Raw genomic sequence first — 21,214 nt, forward strand, 5'->3', positions numbered from 1 at the left:
TTTGTCATGCTAACTAATTGATATGCTACACCCAAAAACAGAGGGACTACATATATCCCCCATATACACCCCTATTCACCCCCTAAACACCCCCTATACACCCCCTATACACCCCAATACATCCCATATACACCCCTAATACACCCCATATACACCCAATATACACCCCCTATACACCCCCTATACACCCCCTATACACCCCTATACACCCACATACTCATGCACATATTTATAAAAACTACATAAATCATTGCTAACAAACGCAGACATATTTGTAAATATATACTCACATCGCCCAATATGGCGGCGAATTGAGCATAGCAGCACTGGCTGCCGCCGGCGCAGGTCAGACCAGCGCCGCTCCACTTGGGCCAGGCTTCTGCGGACGCCGGTACGGGCGTAGATTAGCCGGCGGGCAGCATTATATGCCCGCTGCTTGTCCCTGTTGGACACATATGGGCCCCTGGGCCCCAGGCGCCGGTCCATGACCTCAACCAGGGCCACCAGCTCCTGGGTAGATAAGGAGTTAGCCCTGGTTGAAGACATATTGGCAATGGCGCAGTTATTAATTGCAGGTACATATATAACTTTTGGTGGTTGCTGATTGGTCTAAAAACTTGTTTGTTTAGTATTAACTTTATTAATCCTTCTTACATTAACAATATGTATGCGAATAGAAACTTACGCGAACCGTTCTGATATACACACCATAACCAACAGTATGCTTTCAATTTATAGAGAAACGTACTGTATATACAGTGTGCGAAAAATAATACACGCAAGCATCTATTAATACATACGCTGATAACAAGGCACATACAACATGCTTTTAATGTAGAGACGTACTGTATATACAGTGTGCGAAAAATAATACACGCAAGCATCTATTAATACATACGCTGATAACAAGGCACATACAACATGCTTTTAATGTAGAGACGTACTGTATATACAGTGTGCGAAAAATAATACACGCAACCATCTATTAATACATACGCTGATAACAAGGCACATACAACATGCTTTCAATGTAGAGACGTACTGTATATACAGTGTGCGAAAAATAATACACGCAACCATCTATTAATACATACGCTGATAACAAGGCACATACAACATGTTGGTGTATGACAAATTCATCCTCATAACATATGTTAGGAAAGCATTATAACGTTGTTATGTTTTTAAATGTGATTCCGAAAGCATACACAAACTCCAACAGATACCACCTGGAATGACAGGTGCACACATTTAACCATGTAGCACACAATGGTCAACAACCTGTGTATGTGCATGTAAAGACCTCCACTAGGAGCTCACTATCCATATTGGATATCCCCCTGACCTCGGCCTCATCAATAACATCCAAGGCGTCCTGCTCCAGGGGGGTATGTTCAGGTGCGTTGAGACCTGCGTAATTTAAGCGGGAATTATCGGCGGGAAATATCTGCATAAATTAGCTACTACATTGCGGGGAAAAATATACGCCCCCTTGTTCATGGCGGGAGTTTACCATATAAATATCCAGTCAGATGCAGGCCATAATTGCTGCAAACATGTCTAGCTCAGATGATTCTGCAGCTGAGGACGCTCTACAGAGACAAAGAGCAGAATCCTTGCTTGAAAGGTTGAGGCAGAGGGAGCAGGAGAGGACAAGGAGGACCCAAGAGCAAGGGGGCCCCTCACTTACAGGCACTACTGCAACGCCACCAGCTACACAAGGGCCAAGCAACCAGCCAGAACAAGAGGTTGCATCTCTCCAAACAGGTGTGACCCAGCAGGTGCATGGTGAGAGAACTGGGGCCACCAGAAAATGAGCTGCAACATCTAGGGCGAGGACTGAGCAGGATACCACCACCAAAAAGAGAAACCCTGCATTTGTAGAGGCAGAATTGCGAATTTTAGTGCCCAGGGCACGCAAATGGATCGAATTGGCTACCAGGAAGCCGAGTGTTAGTGCAAAGAGAAACCTTTGGGAGAAGATCACAGAGGAAGTGAACCAGGTGTCAGAGATTGGCTAGCAGTGAAGAAAAGGCAAGTGTGTTTGTCCCCCTGATAATGTCATATGTGTGTACATATGTTACATGTATGTTTTGAGAATAATAGAAAGGTGTGTTTGTAGATAGTGCTACACTTCAATGTCACATGTGAACACAACCATGTCTAATAACCCACATTTATATATGAAACATGCACCATTGGTGTGATGTGAGGTTATGGGCACAGTTCTACTCATGTGAAGTATGTGATGCGACAACAGAAAGTGTGTTGTTGAAAAAGAGTTGTTGTAACATGTTCCATATGATGCTACTGAAACAAGAATGTCCAAACTGTGCACATGTAGCTGGTGAGAAACTACACATCCCAGTATGCCTTCCCATAGTTAAATTACTCAATAATAACAACACTGGCAAGCTATGGTGGAATGTGTAGTTTCACACCAGGTGGCGGTGCATAATTTGGCCATGGATGATGTCATTTCTGCATAGTGATCTATGTATGTGCATTTAGTGGCCTAATGAATGAGATGAGACACTGAAATGGCTCATAATGGAGACATTAATGTGTGTGTGGGAAACATATGCCTAAAAAACATAAGATCACCCACACTAGGAAATGTAACGTAGTCATGATGTTCACTAGCACAGTGGTGCACATATCTCATGGTGATATTTGTATTTTTGAACTTGTAGGTGGTCAGACTTCAAAACTACACTGAAGAGGAAGATGACTGACCGGTTCAACCACAGCATGTCCACCGGGAGGGGGCCTATGCCAGATCATTTGGAATATACCCCCCTGGAGCAGGACGCCTTGGATGTTATTGATGAGGCCGAGGTCAGGGGGATATCCAATATGGATAGTGAGCTCCCGGTGGAGGTCTTTATTGCTTCTTTTGATGGTAAGTCACAGTAATGCATTGTATTTGGTAAGATAGTTTTTTGTGTGTATGTGATGGTGACATTGTTTTCAATTATTATCCTAGAAGAAGCAGAAACACAGGATAAACCGGCAGCATCTTCCTCTGCAGAGCCACAGGTGGAGCAAGTGGTCCAGCCTCCACCAACACGACACCCCCAGCCACAGGACACATGGGATGCCAGGTGGATGGTGATGCTGGAGAGGATTGAGCAGCAAGGGGAGGAGGCTGCGGTCTGTCAGCAGCAGGTTGTGGAATTTCTGGCAGATTGGAAGGCCACAAAGAGGCAGCAGTGTGAGGCCTTAAACCGCATGAATGAAACTCTGGCGGCTGGCATGCAAATCATTGTCCAGCAAATTAGCCGCCAGAATGACATTCTGGTGGAGCTGCTCACCACCGCCAGATCCCTAAGGGACAATCCCCCATCTGCTGGCCCACCCCAAGCTGCTCCCCAACCTTCCACCTCTGCTGACCCTCCTGTGTCCAGTAGGGGAGGACGGCGCAAGCCATCAGAGCCAAAGGCCCCTGTCCCCAAGGCCCCATCTAAAAAGGGGAAAAAAGGGCCAAAATAATGACACCTGGTTCACTTCCTCTGTGGTTGGACCCCAAATATTTAAATTTCACTGGACATCCACTTCCTGAGTTGGCCATCGATCCATTTTCGTGCCATGGGCAGTAAAGTTCTTATTTTGACCTCTAGAAATGCAGGATAAATTTTTGGTGGTGTGTATCATGCTTAGTATTCACCCTGGTTGTTGCAGTTCGTATTCTGGTGTCCACATTTCTTTCACCATTGCATTTGCAGGGTAAAACATGTTTGGAGATATGCAACCTCTTGTTGTGGCTGATTGTTATTTTTGTGTATATTTTATATTTTTTTTTTTATGACATTAAAGTGGCAAATAAGCTGTGATGCTGAACAGCAAATAAATTTATTTTCCCAATTACAACACAATTGTTGTATGTGTAATTTCTTGTGTGAAACAAATAATACATTTATGTGTACTTACTGACCAGGGTATTTTTGAGCATTTCTTGAAGTGTGGTAGAAGTTTCCCATGTGTAACCCTCTCCATGGCCATTCACATGTTCATATCCAACTTTTCCCAGCTAATTCGTTTTTGTCAGCACATGTGCATAGCAACTTAATAGGTTAGAAAGCAGTTTGTGTGCAGGTGAGGTAGCTCCTACATTAGTAGGTAAAAGCAGGTCCAGAACAATGATTTCCTCATGGAGTGGGTGAGGTCGACAAACAAGGGTCAAAAGGGACATTTGTGTAGGAATGCATATGTGTCCTCCCTAAAAAACCAGTCATGTGTTGGTACAGGTATGTTAAAGATGTGTGAATCGGCCAAACATGATAAAATTGCTTGTGAACAAACATGTTTAACTATTTAAATATATATGATTTTACAGGGTCATAAGCAGATGTAGGAATCCTTTGTTAGAGAGATGTGATTGCAATAATGTGATTGGTGGCATCTTACATCCAGAGTGTAGTAAAATCCAATTCATAGCAGATCAGAAAGTGGTACAGTTCTGTATTTTGGGTACTATACAAAGATTGTGTGCAAAATAGTGGGCATGGGCTTAAAACATTGCTGAAACATCCTTTGTAGGTGTTAGATGTGGTTTATGTATTTGTATAATAAATACAAAACCTATGTTTGTATTAGAGTGAACACGTTGACACATGTCGACTTGTGTAGATTGAGTGTGCTACTGTGTAAAGTCTATGAAAACACGTAGTGAATGTGTATAAATGTTTACCAAATACCTACCTTAGCATATATAAGCAGGTCTTAAAAAGATTCTTACCTTAAATTAAACAAACCTTTAAATGTAGAGAAGTATAGAAAAATAAGCTTCCAATGTGTTTGAGTGCTGTGTGTGGCTTGCAGGTAGTGAAATAATGTTTTGGACTTAATAGACTGCAGCATTGCTTATTACATTCAGGTGTATGTGTTTGAGTAGTAATCAGCGTAAATTAGCAGACCCAGGCGTCCGCTGTCATGCGGTATCTGTAGGGGTGGTCTGAGGTGGCGGTTGGCGGCCGCCTGTTTTGTGTCTGAAATGAATGGTGCTTTAGCCGATCGAGCGGTAGTAGCACCGTTCATTTTTGGTGCACACCCCCGTGTACGCCCATGTTTATGACCATTTTCCCTCATTATTTCAGCCGCTCCCCTCAACACGCCCCTATGCCGCCCCCAATGACCGTACTCTCGCGTACAGGTTTTTTCGCACGGAAAGACCCGTCTGTAAGCGTTGTGGAGTGGTCACGCCTGCGCATTGGAGATGGTATGCATGCGCAGATCAATAAAAACCCCGGAACGTACGCGTACGGCCCAGCCGCACGAACCAGAATAAGGCCCTTAAGCAGGTATAGGATCAATAGGCAAATACAGGAAGAGTGATAACTGTGCTAGGTTTCATACAACATGTATAGTCTTAAAATGGCTAATTTAATAGAACATGATATAACATAGAATATAGCCAGTACATAAAAAAATAATAGAAGATGGTTAAAAAGTCAATAATAAAATCTATACGGTGCAATCACCTGAATACGTGGATAGTCACCATTTCTGTCCACTAGTACTGGGGAAGTCCATCCAAGTTGGTGTGAACATATGTAAACAATATCCAAGAGGATAGGGAGTGGAGTAGGAGGATAAGAAGAGTGTGGATACTTCCTTTTGAATTGAAGAGAAAGTGCCAGATGGTTCGGGTGGGGAAGTAACTAGGTTAGAGGCTGCAGAAGAGCATAAAGAACATCATCTCAGATGTTATCAATCTTGTCCTAGGAGGCAAGTTCTTGTGCACTGATGGGGCAGTAGGGGGAGGGTACAGAAGATACTTAAATGTGTTAAAAAGTCACTTAGGGTTGGTGGCACGAGGGGAGATGAGAGATTGGAAGTATGTTTGTTTGCCAGTGTCCAAAGCATTGCGGTAGGAGTGGTAGCTAGTCTTATATGTGAGGAAATCACTCAGATTATGAGATTTACACCATTGGCATTCTACTTTACGTGACTGATTTCTTAGTTATTTTGGAGTGACGCGGTTGGCATTTAAGCCTGTGTAACGTAACGGGAACCTGGAGCCACTTCATCAAGAGCTGTTTCAAGAGATTGTTACAGGTGAATAACAGCAACGTCTGGAGAGATAAATGTAGAAATTGGTGAGGTGGAAAGTTGTGGAAAATGAATAGCAGTAGTATTTCTGCGGGTTAGAGTAGGCTTGCATGATTTCAGTGTCAGTGAACGTGGGGTAATGGAGGAGAGGGAAAGGGTAATGAGATTATTATTAGAGAGAGGGAAGGGAGACTTTGTAAAATCAGAGACTGATCACAGCCTGGTGTAAACAAGGTTAAGGCAGGGGTATAGCAAAGAGATTGTAATAAAACAATTTATATGGATGATATTTCACATAGACAGATGAAGATGGGATTTTACAGGGCCTTAAAAGAGAATGTGAGAGAAGGAGAATTTATGTCCTTGCACTGGATAGCTATATTTAGAGGTCAGTGATGGATTTATGGGAAAAGTCTGATAACTTGGTATCTGATACACATGTTCAGGACTGCACCTTTGATGAGCAAAGTCTTGTAGCAAAGTTTTTAAATAGAAAATTCTTAGCCTATTAAATTGCAAGGGATGTGATGTATATTCTGGAATTGCAGATCATGACCACCACCAATGCGGATTTTGCCTTGCACACTATAGAGATGGTGGGTTCCTAACATGATGTTTGCAGTGCTTAGAATTATAGAGTGCAAATTGGCATTATTATTTTTTCCTGTGTGGAACTACAAGTCTCAGTATGATAACCCCTCGTATTATGTTTGTAATTAGGATGAGCAGCCCAAGGTCCTCCTAACTCATATACACTATATTATGTACATAGTATACATGAACGCCAAGAGTTCTTCAGCTTGGATTTTTAACCCCTTCCACATGCCATGTGTGATTTATTTAGTTTGGATCTCTAGCATTCAGTTTGCATATTTGGAAAATCACTATGATGGTAAGTTCTGAATACATTTAAATACATTTAAAAAGTGTCAGTTTTAGGGATGAGTTTGGGACACAGTTGGTATGGCAGGGCTGCTTTGAGTAGTCCCATTGCAAAACTTGGTTCATCACTTTTTTAGAACTTTCACTTTAGCATCCTAATTAATACCTTTCACCTATAACAGTCCTTAACACAATGCTTTTGCTTTTTTCTTCTTAACAATTACTAACATCTTATCCTCTCACTAGACCATTGGGGCAGCTGGCCTTTGCTGGCTTGGGGTGGCCAAATGCCCTCTACAAAAATTAGTGCTAGGGACCCACCATATGAACTCACCTAGATACTAGTAAGTGGGACCTTATTCTAAGTCCAAAAGTACTGTATGGCAAGCACATTGATTGTTTTATGTTAGATGGCAAAGTTAATATACTTATTTGATTAGCAGTGCTTGGAACTGTGTGCATTTGTATTATTACATCTTTAATGTGTGGAAATACAACTCTCAGCATGATAGCACCTCCAATTATGACTGTAATTAGGGTGTACAGTCCATATTCTATAGAGGTGCAAAGCAAATGTGTTTATTTTGGCCTAAATTTCAGTACAGTATGATGCACATCTGAACATCATGACCAAACAATGAGCCAAATTAAATTGACACTTTTGAAATTTCGTTCAATTCATAGTCTGGAATTAGTGCTGCAAATTTGGTTTAAAAACCATGATAGAAACTGTACTGGATCTTTGTACATTTTAGCAACGTAGGAAATATTGAATTAACTTTTAACCAAAACTCTCAAACATGGTAACTTAAATTAAATGCCCAGTGTTCTATCATGTTGAAGTTCAATCAACATTCCCAGAATGTCATTTGACAAATGAAACAATGTTGCTGCATCAACTACAGGCAGCTGCATAATTCAGGCATCCTGTAGAGCTATTTCTTCTGAAAAATATTTATCAAAGTTGGTTCTCAGGGAAGCCAAATTCCTTTAACCCATTTCTATTCAATTTCTTTGATAACATCAGCTAACAATGGGAATGGACTATTTGAACTAGTTTCCATCTTTGATATCCACTTAAATGCAGTTGTCTTATTCCAGGTGAAAATAATAATTTTTACTTCAAATGAAACATTTAAAGAATTTAATTTGTCAAAAATATTAGTACTTAAGTTCAATATATAGCCTGCCATTACAAGATCATAATAGATCCCGTAAAGGTAAATTGCCACTTGCTAAAATTGCAGGTTTTCATGCAATTTTACAAAATATCATACAGTGGGTCAGATGTATTAAGCCTTAACAAGAGATAAATGCAAGGGTGATAAAGAGAGATAAACATCCAGCCAATCACCCTTCTAACTGCCATGTTACAGGTTGTGTCTGAAAAAAGTAAGGAGCTGATTGGCTGGACGTTTATCTCTCTTTATCACCCTTACATTTATCTCTTGTTAAGGCTTAATACATCTGCCCCAGTATTACTCCTAAAAAATGTAAAGATAAAAGGTGCAAAAATGAAGCCACTATAATGCTTTTAACTTAAGCCCCCATCCAATACTGTGATTTCTCAGAGAGTAGAAATTGTTGCCAATCCCTCCTCAAACCACCCAGGAAGGTCCCAGGTGGCAGGATCACATGCTGTCCATTTGCATGCGATATATCACATGCAATACCATTCTCCACTACGGGATTGAATGGATCCTTGGTGCAGCACTGAATCTCCGTCTCTTGGGATCAGAGATTAGACACATGTGATTTGGGCCCTTTTCAACTGATCCCTCAGCCCGATGCCTCAGAATGAAATCGGCCCAAATCGCACAAGTGGATAAAGGCCTTTAGAGATATGGCAGTGGTTTGCCAAATTAAATACCTACATTTACTAAGATGGGAGTTCTATTTCAGTTGGGGTGTTGCTATGTGCGATCAATCAGATACTATCTACGGTATTATCTTCTATGAAAGTGCTAAATAACTGGGCAGTACGGATGGTTAGCATTACTGCCTCACAGCACTGAGATCATGTGTTTGATTCCCACAATGGCTCTATTTGTGCAGAGTTTGTATATTCTCCCTGTACTTGCATGGGTTTCGTCTGTGTACTCCTGTTTCCTCCCATAATCCAAAAATATACTGGTAGGTCAATTGAGAAGATGAATATTTTAAATCTGAGATTTGAACATGGCAGGGTATTCTGAGCTAAGAGGGATCGACTTGTTTCTCCAAGTGACCAGAGCCAGGATTCTTTAGTTCAGTTTTCAGCAAAACCAAACCACTCATCTCTACTATAGAGGCAGCTGCATAAAATGTGATTTGGAGCACCATACATAGAGCACATATTAGAACAATACAGGGCACACAAAACTAAATATAACATTTGCTGAAAACTAAACAGAGCACAGTCACAATTAACACAACTATTCTCAGTACACAATACAGCTAAGATGTAGGGAAGCAACGTACAGTACTTAAATAGGGACAGGTTCTCATATTAAGATATGAGAATCAGTCAATTACATCCCGGTATTATAGTTTATTGTATTATTACCCACAGAATAATGATTTACTATACTATTAAATACAGAACTGCTTAGTGTGTATAGTCAGCATATAGCAGCTATATATTGATTTGCAGATGACAAGCCATGCGGTTTGCTAACTTGCTTTGTATGGAGCAAGTTTCAGTATATTTTCATTTAATTAAGGGATTAAAAGGGATATTCAGGTTTGATTGCAGCCTGCAGTTCCCTGGTTATCAAAAAATTGCAAATTTGCAGGACCCATTCTGCACATGTGCAGAATAGTTCCTCTCACTGCATCTCTGAAATGTGAACGCTGCTGCTTAATTCACAGGCAAAGGCATTTACGGTGTCAGCAGCAGGTGTTTAGGAAAATTAGGGCGCAACACCCCTTTTTCCTGGTTGTGGAAAAGCCAAGTACTGCATCGCATACGCAGGTTCCTAGTTCTCACAATGGGCCTTATTCTAGTTCATTCTTAGAGGCAAATTCCTTCTCAGATGGACAAAACCATGTGCACTGCAGGGGGGGAGGCAGATGTAACAGGTGCAGATAGAATTAGATTTGGGTGAGTTATTTTGTTTCTTTGCAGGTAAAATACTGACTGCTTTATTTTTACACTGCAAAATAGATCTCACTTTGAAGAAAAACCCACCAAATCTAATTCTCTCTGCACAAGTAACATCTGCCCCACCTGCAGTGCACATGGTTTTGTCAATTTGAGAAGGAATTTGCCTCTAAGGCCAGTATTCAATGCCTCAGATTCGCCGTTTTTTTCAGTGAATCTGGCAATTTGCTGGGTTAACGGCAAATTTTCTGTTAGAAAAAACAATTCGCCATATTCAATGGAGGCAATTCGCCACAAATGAACAGCGAATGTCTGCCGATTCGCCGTAAATGATTCTCCACAATTCGCCTGTGATTTTCAATGGGGTTTTTAGTGGAATTCGCCGAGAGTGTATTCAATGCTCAAATGGAGAACTGCTTTCTCCATTGATTTTCGCCATGATTCTCCGTTTAGCATTCGTCATCTTTTTTAGGTGAACTGTAATGTGATCTTTTAAATTAAAGCGTTTTTAATTTTTTTTTTGGTGTTAAAAAATCTGAATATTTTTTCTATGAAAGGGCATGCTATTTTTATTCATATACTTGCAGCACATGAATATATTTTTAATATATATATATTTTTTTTTTAAACAATATTTTTTTATTAATTTTTTTTACACATTCGCCAGCAGGGGGCCGGGAGCCAGAGCCGCTCATTAATATTCATATATTCACTGCACACTGGTCCCGATCATTACATATGCACGATCGGGACCAGTGAGTGCAGCGGCTCCGATCCCAGCACCCTGCCAGCACCCTGCGAGCCCTTCTTCACCCCCACAGTGACTGGACACCCCCACAGGTGGGACACATGTGTGTTGCTGCGCTGGTTGTGGTGGTGGGGGGGGAGGGGATGCGGGTGACATGAGCTGACAGGCAAGAGGACGGGGACGGCTCCAGCAGCAGCAGACCTCCGGCTCCGGCAGCCCCAGCGTGGTGATAGCAGATGTCAGCGCTGGGACTGCTGGAGCCGGAGGTCTGCACTGCTGCTGGAGCCGTCCCCATCCTCATGCTGTGCGGGGGCTCCTGGCAGTATCAGCGCGCTCCCCCGCCGGGACTCTGCTCAATCCCCTGCAGTGGCAGTGTAGCCGCAGCAGCAGGGGAGAGAGCCCAGGACTATTCGCCCCAGAGGGTGATTATCACCGTCAGGGGCAGAGAGCCCCTGACGCGTTGAATAGGGAGGACGGGCGGCTGCTGGGCGAATCTCTCTGAAGGGAGAATTGTGGCGAAAGTGCAGTGAATCCTACACAGGATTCGCTGCCAGCCGCCAGCCCGGCCATTGAATACTGGCCTAAGAGTAAACTAGAATGAGACCCAATGTCCCATGTGATTTCAAGACTGCATAAGGTCAGACTTACTCAGGTTTCCAGTCGCAGATGAACATAGAGACTGATTGTCTCATTGTTCATCTCAAACTGGGATAGCATCACAGTTTTAGCAATCGCAGATGCAGTAAGGAGGTGGTATGCACCTTGTCTTGCATTTACATTTCTAAGGTGCGTACACACGGTGGAGATATATTGCTCAGCAATATATTGCTAGCAATATATTGCTGAGCAATATACTGCTCAGTGTCTCCTTTTCATCAGCGACCAGAGATGGTCGCTGATGAAAGGGAACCTTTGCCGGCAATACCGCAGATGTAATCAGCTAGTCGCAGGAGCAAGCTTCTGCGACCAGCGATTAGAACAGGCTGAAAACGGGAGCGTGCACCCGGCAATTTATCCCCGGGGCACACTCCCATCACTGACAATCTGGTCGCCAGCGACCATATTCCCAGCGATTTCAGCCCATATCGCTGCCGTTTGTACACAGCTTTAGGATCCCATATGCTAAGTTGCTGCTAGCAGCGTAGCATATATGATTCATGCTGAATGAGGGTGTAAAAGTAGAAAAAAAAAAATCTCTTCTGCATTTACTGTAGGTGGCAATTATTTTGAACAGTGTGTCTTAATCGATGCAAAGCTGCAAAACCGCTTAAGGAGACTGCACTAATTAATATGACACTTGTGTAGCTGTGTGCAGTGGAGTATGTATATGGAGGACAATGGAAGTTGGCAGGAAAAAAGTCACAGCTGCTGCATCAATTAAGTAGTAAATAAGTTTAATTTATATAGCGCACTTTCTCCAACAGGACTCAAGGCAATTCACCTCTTACACAGATTCAGACTTAGGGCCAGATGCACTAAGCTTCAAAAGTGATAAAATGGAGAGTGATATCCAACCAATTATCTGCTAACTGCCGTTTCACAGGCTGGGTTTGAAAAATGTCAGGCAGGAGCTGATTGGTTGCTTACTTCTCTCCATTTTATCACTTTTTAAGCTTAGTGCATCTTGTCCATAGAGAGTGATTCAGATCTGATCGCTGGGCTGTTATTTTGCAGAGCACTGGATCAGCCACAGTGAAATCCTGCCCAGTGCAAGCCCGCCAATTGATGTGTTCCAAACATGTGAATGGCTTGCAAAAATTATGTTGATTGGCGATTAGCAGCAAATCCATATTGCTAAAGACTGAATGATTTTCCAGTGTGTGCAGTCTGTGCATAGCCCAGCAGCTGCAATAGAAACAGGCTGTTTGTGGACATGCCTGGGCATGCTTGGTTTTTCCTTGACACTCCCAGAAAACGTCTGGTTACCACTCCCAGGACCAGATGTATCAAACTTCAGAAAGTGACAAAATGGAGAGTAATAAACAACCAGCCAATCAGCTCTTACCTGTCATTTTTCAAACCCAGCCTGTAACATGGCAGGTAGGAGCTTATTGACTTCTGAAGCTTGATACAGCTGGCCCTCTGTCACCAGTTTCATGTCAATTAACTTGCGTATGGCCAGCATTCAAAACAATTCACTGGATTTCATTGCAGAATGGACTCATGCATGCATACAACAAGCCATACAAATTTGCCTCCGTTCAATCAGATCTGAATACTCCCTTATTCACACACAGATATACAAATGTCAAGCAAAAACTTGATCAGTATAATCTAGTAAAGTAGTTACAGTATCTCTCCCCCCCATTGTTTTATTTATGCATATGAAAGAGAGAGATAAAGTGCGAGGGAGAGACCAGAATCTGTGGTGCTGATAAGGGTTTTCACTGTGGGTGCCGGATGACTGCCCAACAATAGGGATCCTGACAGTCAGTATACAGACATCGGAATCCAAACTGCCTGTGCTCCAACAGGGAGGATCCCGACTGACAGGGGCTATTCTCCCTCGTGGGGGTCTATGACCCCCACGAGGGAGATAAGAACCTGTGGCGAGCAAGGGGCTTCTTTGCGCTCGCCCACCTGTCAGGGCATCAGCAGTCAGGATTCTCATGTCGGTATACTGACTGTTGGGATCCCGATTGTCCGGCAGTCATACCACACCCTTTACTGCAATTTCAGCAACAGTGTTAGGGGAAGCATCTATACATCTGTAACGTGATACTGTTAAAGATAGTATTATTCACTAAAAAATGGTAATTACAATAACTAATATTTTATATTTTAAGCAAATAATTAAAACTATAAGGCTTCTGAAAATTATTGCATTATACAATTCCAGATAAAGTTATTCTACTATAAACTGCACCATACAATAAACATAGGTGTTAAGAAAAATGTAGCATTCCTAAGACACATGATTCATAAATCATACTGGCAAGACAGTAGAATGCCATGAGCTCGCTTAGGCTCATTCATAGCCTTGGGAAAATAATATTTCCAGATTTAAAAGGCCATAACCATCCATCAACAGAAAAAAGAACTATGTTTAGTTACGTTACAGTAGATTATTCAAGTGGAGAAGTTTTCTTTACATGGATTTACAGTAGAACAAGTCAGGATAAAAAAATACTGATTATTATATTTTGTATTATAGGGTGACACTTGTACTTTATAGGAACTGTTCCTGGTATTGCAAAGTCCTAAATATAATGTAGCCTCATGAATCTGTATAACTGTAATCTATTCAAAGATGTCACTTTTTATTAGTAACATTAGAAGTGGACCATTTTTAATTGATAATTTATCACGTTGCTGTCAGCATGAACGCTGGATGAAATACAGTATACAGAAGGAGTGAGTTTATTTCAGGCAAAAGATGCAAAGTTGTGCAGTAAACTATCGAAGCTATTTTAAATAAAATTACTGTAAACTCTCTCATTTCTTGTCTTAACATCTTATACGAGAGAATATTCCAGTAGTTACTTGCTTCATCTTGGCTGTAACTTTGATCTGTAGTAAGCCTAGATGCAAATGTAAATGTAAAATAGAAGTTGCATGTGTAAATCACTATTTTGAAACATTAAGGCAGCAATATCATAAATATATCTCTGTACACACTTCATAATCACTCTAAATACTGTATATTCTGTATGTGTATAGTGGAAGTTGCATCATTGCAATGTACTTGTTATACAGGAAGTGTTTTTTTTTTTTTTTTATACAGAAAGTGCCTCTGTAGCCATTGTTCAGCATGACTGCAGCTATCAAAGATACACTTATGCAGCTCTACAAAATATTGTGATGATTTGACTTTAAATGGCATCAGCAGTCTGGCTAGAATGGCAAAAGATTTCCGATGCATAGATCAGCTGTTTTCAGATGATGCCATCTCAGGTTCAACTTCAAGAAGCAAAAATGCATAAAATGCTTTTGCGGGCTTTCAAACTAATTAAAAAAGGTACAGTGACTCAACCTACTCTAATTGGTGCTATAGCGGTTGACAATGCAGACACATTTGTCTATTTGTAAGGTTTGGGGGCAGGGCTTAAAGTGGTCATGCAGAGGTGGGGGAACTCATTTCTCTATGCCACCTAATTACTCCCCCCCCCCACCTCCGATTAGGCAGAGACAGGGCACGTGGTAGAGGTTCTGGCATCCCCCTGCAAACTAGAATGCTTTTCTGTGAGAATTACTGTTCAGGGCCAATGTGGAGGTTAAAATGTTCCACCTCACCATTAGAAGTGGTGGAACTCAGTTCCCCCTCACTTTAACCCCTGTGTGGGGGGATCAAGAAGATCCAGATACACTGCTAAAAAAGTTCCTTGAGATCTGCTTCCCAAGTTACCAGTGAAAAATGTTATAATGGACAGACACACTTTAAACAATGCCCCTCTGATAGTATACAGTCATATGCTGCCATTTAAAACTAATAGCAAAGAAATGTGAATATGGTGCATTAGCAATTGAGCTCGACAGGGACAGGTTTGCGTGTGGGACTTATAATGATGTTGCTTATGCACATTTACTGTGTGAGAACACTTCACACTGGTATATAGTTATGCATAGCAATGCTGCATGAGCAGTCCAATATAATTGCAATGGAGTTAAAAAAAGTGTCTGATATACAGTATGTGGCCTACATAATGTCAACACATGCAACAACAAACCTGCTGTATGAAGTGCTACAATTGTCATTCTCATAAAAGCCACAACTGTCTTGTTACAATAAAAACCAGCAATGCTTGTGGCAAACTATAATAGTATATACTGTACTTTGGTGCAGGTTCAAGCCTGAAGTTGATTACGGACAAACTTACATTACTTATATCATCCCCCATCAGACTAAGGGGGGTGGGGGAATCAGACCTGTTCACTGAGGTCCGAATATGCTACCCCAGCCAATGGTGGGGGTTTGTACATGCACAAATATGCAAACCCCCGGAGTGAATGCTCAATCATAGGCAGACAGGGGTCAGGCAGATGGCGGTTACTGGGGTCCAACCAGCGTTTTACGGGTGTGCCCACAGAAACTGTGGTCACGAATGCAGGCATGACCATGCCTGTTAGTGATAGGTGGTTGATGCCACATTACGTCAATGCCTGTCCCCATTTCAGCAATCACCGTCCAGGTTAAAAGTAAGTATAGACTTAAACATAAAAAATAAAATAAAAAAATGTATCTAAGAAGGCTGGAAAAATGATTCAATGTGAATGACCATTGAATGTCTTTTCCTCTGTGCAGCTGCATGCGAGCATAGTAGTAAGGGGATTCGATTGGTGGGAGGGAGGGGTTGTGCGTTTATCAGGGCAATGTTTACCTGCTCGATTCCCACCATGGCCCTAACAGTGCAAAGTTCGTATATTCTACCCATGCTTGTGTAGGTTTACTCCTTGTACTCTGTTTTAAAGCAACCCTTGAAAGCACTGGTTTAATATGGATACTCTGGTTTCCTTGCACAATCCCCCAAAAATTCTGGTAGATTAATTGTCTCCCAACAAAATGATCTCTAGAATGAATGTGTGTGCATGCACATGTGGTTTTATTATTTTATTTATTTATTAACAGTTTCTTATATACAGTAGCGCATACATATTCCGCAGCACTTTACAGAGAATACAGTATTTCAACATTCACATCAGTCCCTACCCCAGTGGAGTTTACAATCTTCTATTCCCTACCACATGTACACACACACACACACACACACACACAAACAGACATTCTAGGGTTAATTTTTTGGAAGCCAATTAACCTACCAGTATATTTTTGGATTGTGGGAGGAAACCAGAGTAACCGGGGGAAACCCGCGAAGCACGGGGAGAATATACAAACTCCGCACAGTTAGAGTAATGGTGGGGATCAAACCCATGACCTCAGTGCTGTGAGGCAGTAATGCTAACCATTACACCATCCGAGCTGACCGTTTATAGATTGTAAACTTCACTGGGGCAGGAACAGATGTAAATGTTCAAATACAGTATTCTCTGTAAAAGAGCTGTGTAATAGGTGTCCTCTATATCAATAATTTCTAGTAAATAATATGCAATATAACTCTCGTATTTGGGTTCTACTGTGTAACATAATATGTGTTTGAGTTTTACTCTGTGGCATAATAGGTAGTGTTACAACTAGGCTTTTTAAGTGGAGATACATGCGGCCTGGTTTAAAAATTTTAAAATGTGGACTGTCCTTTTGGAGGAATCTACTGAAACAACCTACCAGGTGACATCCACATTATGTCCCATTGGAGAAGTGTACCACTTTCACATCTGCTCTGCATTCATCCTATAGAATAGTTGACATGAATATATATTTGGGCATATATATTTGAACATACTGTGTGGCATATGTATTTGCTACATATTGTTTGGCATATTATGAATATACAGTGTGAAATACAGACCTTCATCTACATGCCACAAATAATATGCATACTTTTCCATAAATTACCTGCAACTTGCAGCAGATAGCCGCAATATGAATGTGAACACTTATAGGTCCCGTTCACATGTAAGATCACAGTGGCCCCTCAGATTCTGATGATCATTGAAGATGCATTTTTGTTGTGGTCTGATGGCATTTGGGGAGGTTTGGGGGCAAGTGTGGTGGTTTGTAAATTTTCCATATATTTTGGTTGTAGGTTATGGTGTCTGTCTCCTAAACTTTTAAGGTGGCTCTTAGATTTTACAAATAATTGGCAATCACTGCCTTAAAATATAGGAAACATTTGTTGTAGTAGTATTAAGTATAAGAGTAGTATTAAGTATTACTGCAATGTTATATGATTGGAAGAAAGGATATTGGAGATATTTGCCTGCTTTTTGATGGCAGCCCCTGTATCAGTTGTCCGCATAGAATTATATTGGGATGATACTGTACATACAGTATCAAGATCCACAAAATATAGCTTTTCAGAAGTTGCCTGTTAAATTCATTGCCAGAGAGAGTGAGCTTGTGATCCATTTCCTGTGGGCTAGAGCTGTTCACATTCCCAATAACAACATTTTCCTAAAGCTAAGCATCAATGACAAACAACACTGTCTAAACAAATAGAGTACTATTTTGCAAATTGTTCCAAATTATCTATGTTGCAATAACATTATAAATATATATAATACAGACATGGACCGGCTCTCCCCTAACTGTGGATAATAAAAGATGGGTACCCTCCTGGACAATCCTGTAGAAGTCCTCAATTTATATACTACACAGTGGCGCGCACAAGGATTTACACTCAGATCAACCACAGGAAGGCATGATGCAGCTCTCTGTTTATGGGTATGATTCCAAACATTGCACCACAGTATGTGGAGTTGTTTATTCTCCCAATATTTTTATGGTTGTGCTTCCACACTTGAAAGCAGCAGCCTAACTATGCCATATTCTTGCCAATAAAGTCTCATCCCCCCCTCCCCAGACCCAGATTCCCCCCCATGTCTACCCTTGGTACCTGCTTATTGCCATTCAAGTCTCTTACAAAATGGCTGTTGCCTGCTTTTACATCCCTAGTAACTGTCTCTTCTGATGCTCTGGCCATTTTGGAAGGGACATTTATAATGGGCGAGGCCCAAAAGACCTGCACACAAGTATCTGCAGGTCCAGCAGTAGGCCAAACAGTGTGTGTGCATGTGTGTGCTGTGCTTGTGTTTGCGGTAAAGAACTTAAATTGTAAACTACACTAAGGCATGGATTGATGTGAATGACTAATTATTCTCTGTAAAGTGCTTCATAGTATAGTATTTAGACATTTTAAAAATAACCTATACAAAAATTGTAATACTTCATACCGATGGGGCCATGCTTATCTTTGCTCCCGGTGCGTTGATCACCAAAGTTGGATGCATGAATGGGTAGCATCTCACATGCACGCAGACCCCATTCTCAATGATTGACATGTTGAGGCAGTACGCTCCAGTGCACCGGGAGAAAAGATAACTGCAGCTTCATCTGTAAATAGGATTAGTTCAGCACTCTAGCGGAGGTTTCATCCCTTTTTACCTTTCTATAATAGTATTTTCTAATATAGAATACAGGAATCTATTTCACATTCAACTTTATAAAGAGTGTTTTAGAACCTTTGATTTAGTGATAACACCTGCAAATTCAGTTATCCTTGATAATATAGTCATAAACTTCACCTTAAAGTTAATGAGAGAGTATGCAGCATTTATTGATCACAATACATTACATACTTCATGGAAATGACTAAGCAATTTAATCTCTTGTCTTTGTCTTAAATAATTCAGTATGTACCTGTAATTTCACTTTTACTTTTCTACTAGCGCTCATCTCTCTGAATATATGAGGTTGACCTTTGTATGCTGTATATTTGAAGATGTTCTATTGACAAACTACAGTTCACTATCATTTCAATCAATTTCAATCAATTGTTCATTAACATTCCAAAAGTTCTAACAATATATACATAATTATGCAAAGCAGATGTAAGTACAAAACAATAAAACTTCTTTCTAAAAACCTACTTAAAAACAAAAATATAGTAAAAAATGGTATGCTTTTTTCAGAATGCTATTAATATGCTTCTATAGCATAAATTGCTTTTTCATCATCTTTAATATATTAAGGTAACTCATTATACCAAGGTTCAAACACAAAGCTTTCAATGAAAATGTAAGGGCTAGCACCATAAATAGCAATGAAAGATGCCTAACTTGGTCGTCAGCGTTTAGATAGACAATGATGGGAGATCGACGAAATGTAAGCATTGATGGGAAACTGCTCATCAGTAATAAGGTTGACATGGGTTTCACATTTTTGTTTGGTGCTGGTCCACTTGGTTCCTTCTCTATTATCCAAGTCAACACAGAGTAGGGATATAATAGTGTGCCGAGTGCAGCAAGGTCCTGTGCCCCAAGAATGGTGAGCACAGCGAACCAATGCGAGGGGACACAGTGCACATACACAGGAATGTGAAAAAAATTGCTACTGTTGACCAAGTTCCCGTCAATGCTTACCATCAGTCAATCTTCTGTCACTGTCTATCTAAATGGCAACTACCAATTATAGGAGTCTAACTAGACAACATCAATCTGTAATGGTCGACCATGGTATTGTTGACCTAAACTTGGTTGATGCCTTATACCATAACCAATAGCAAAAGTATGGTCAGTGTGATTTCAGTTCACATAATGTAGCAGCACATCACATGTGTAGCCAGCAGACAGCACATACATGGCAGCATTGTGGAGGAACTCAATGATGTGAGGAGTCTAAAATAACAGACAATTCAACAGATATTTCAGACTCCTTGAATCACTGACTGAGATTAGAAAAGTCATCAGCCTGATGGTCAGCAACATGGAGTCACGACCCCATGCTGAGAAGCTCGGGACCCACTTTGGGGTCTGGGCCCACAGTTTGAGAACCGCTGATCTAGATCAAATAATTAGTGGAAACAGAATCCTATGCAATGTTTAAAACAATTAAAAAAGAAAACAGATGACTTTAACATATAAAGCTGCTTTATGATAATTAAAGTGGTTTTGTTTTCTAATTAAATAAATACATAAATGTAAATATTCTATTTAAAATACATATACACTTACTGTATAATTGTTATGCTTTCCCAGCACTACATTTCTTAGGAATAATATGACAGATAATATGTGCTGTATTATTTAACATTTACCATAATTGGATATTATTGAAGGTCAATCAAATTGCACAACCGTTTCATTAAAAAATTATGATTGAAACAAAGATAATTTACTGTTTTTGTTGGCACGATATCAGTCATTTAATCAACAATTAATTCCTCAGCTATTTTTTTCTTCAATAATCTTCCAACCTATAAAGGGAATCTATGCAGATAATTTCATGCGCTATCGCCATACAGAGGAAATTGTACCATGCTGAGGAAATTGTGCCACTTCAAGAGAGTTCAAAGTGAGTCATTTAACATATTTCATGTTAAAACCACATTCAAAAGATGAATAAAGCAAGGATGCATGCGGTACTAAGACAGACACAGCAAAGTGTCAATGATGCTTCAGACAAGAAAAGTAAAGTACAGTAGGTCACTTTTAGTGCATAGCACACACAAACACACACCGCATACATACATACATACATACATACATACATACACACACACACACACACACACACACACACACCATACAGTACTTGCCAAACCTAGAAAAGCAAGGAGGCTGCACACTCCTGGTGGAGAGACTAGATATCTATGGATATCTCCAAAACATCACATATTTTGGGATGTCCCTGGTATGCAGTGATTAGTACCTGCTGTCATCCAATGAATGTCACCTAGTAAACCAGACAGAGACATGGGCACCCAAGGTTCTCTGATGGGCGTGGGGAGCAAAAGCTAACCCATCTGGTCTGATCTTACAGAAGAGCTCTTGTATCACGAATACAGTAACTGATAGAAAGGTTTCAGGACAGAGTGCATCACAGCTTAGAACATATG

The sequence above is a fragment of the Crinia signifera genome, chromosome 3 (assembly GCF_055691185.1).
Source record: "Crinia signifera chromosome 3, ASM5569118v1, whole genome shotgun sequence".
Lineage (NCBI taxonomy): Eukaryota > Metazoa > Chordata > Amphibia > Anura > Myobatrachidae > Crinia > Crinia signifera.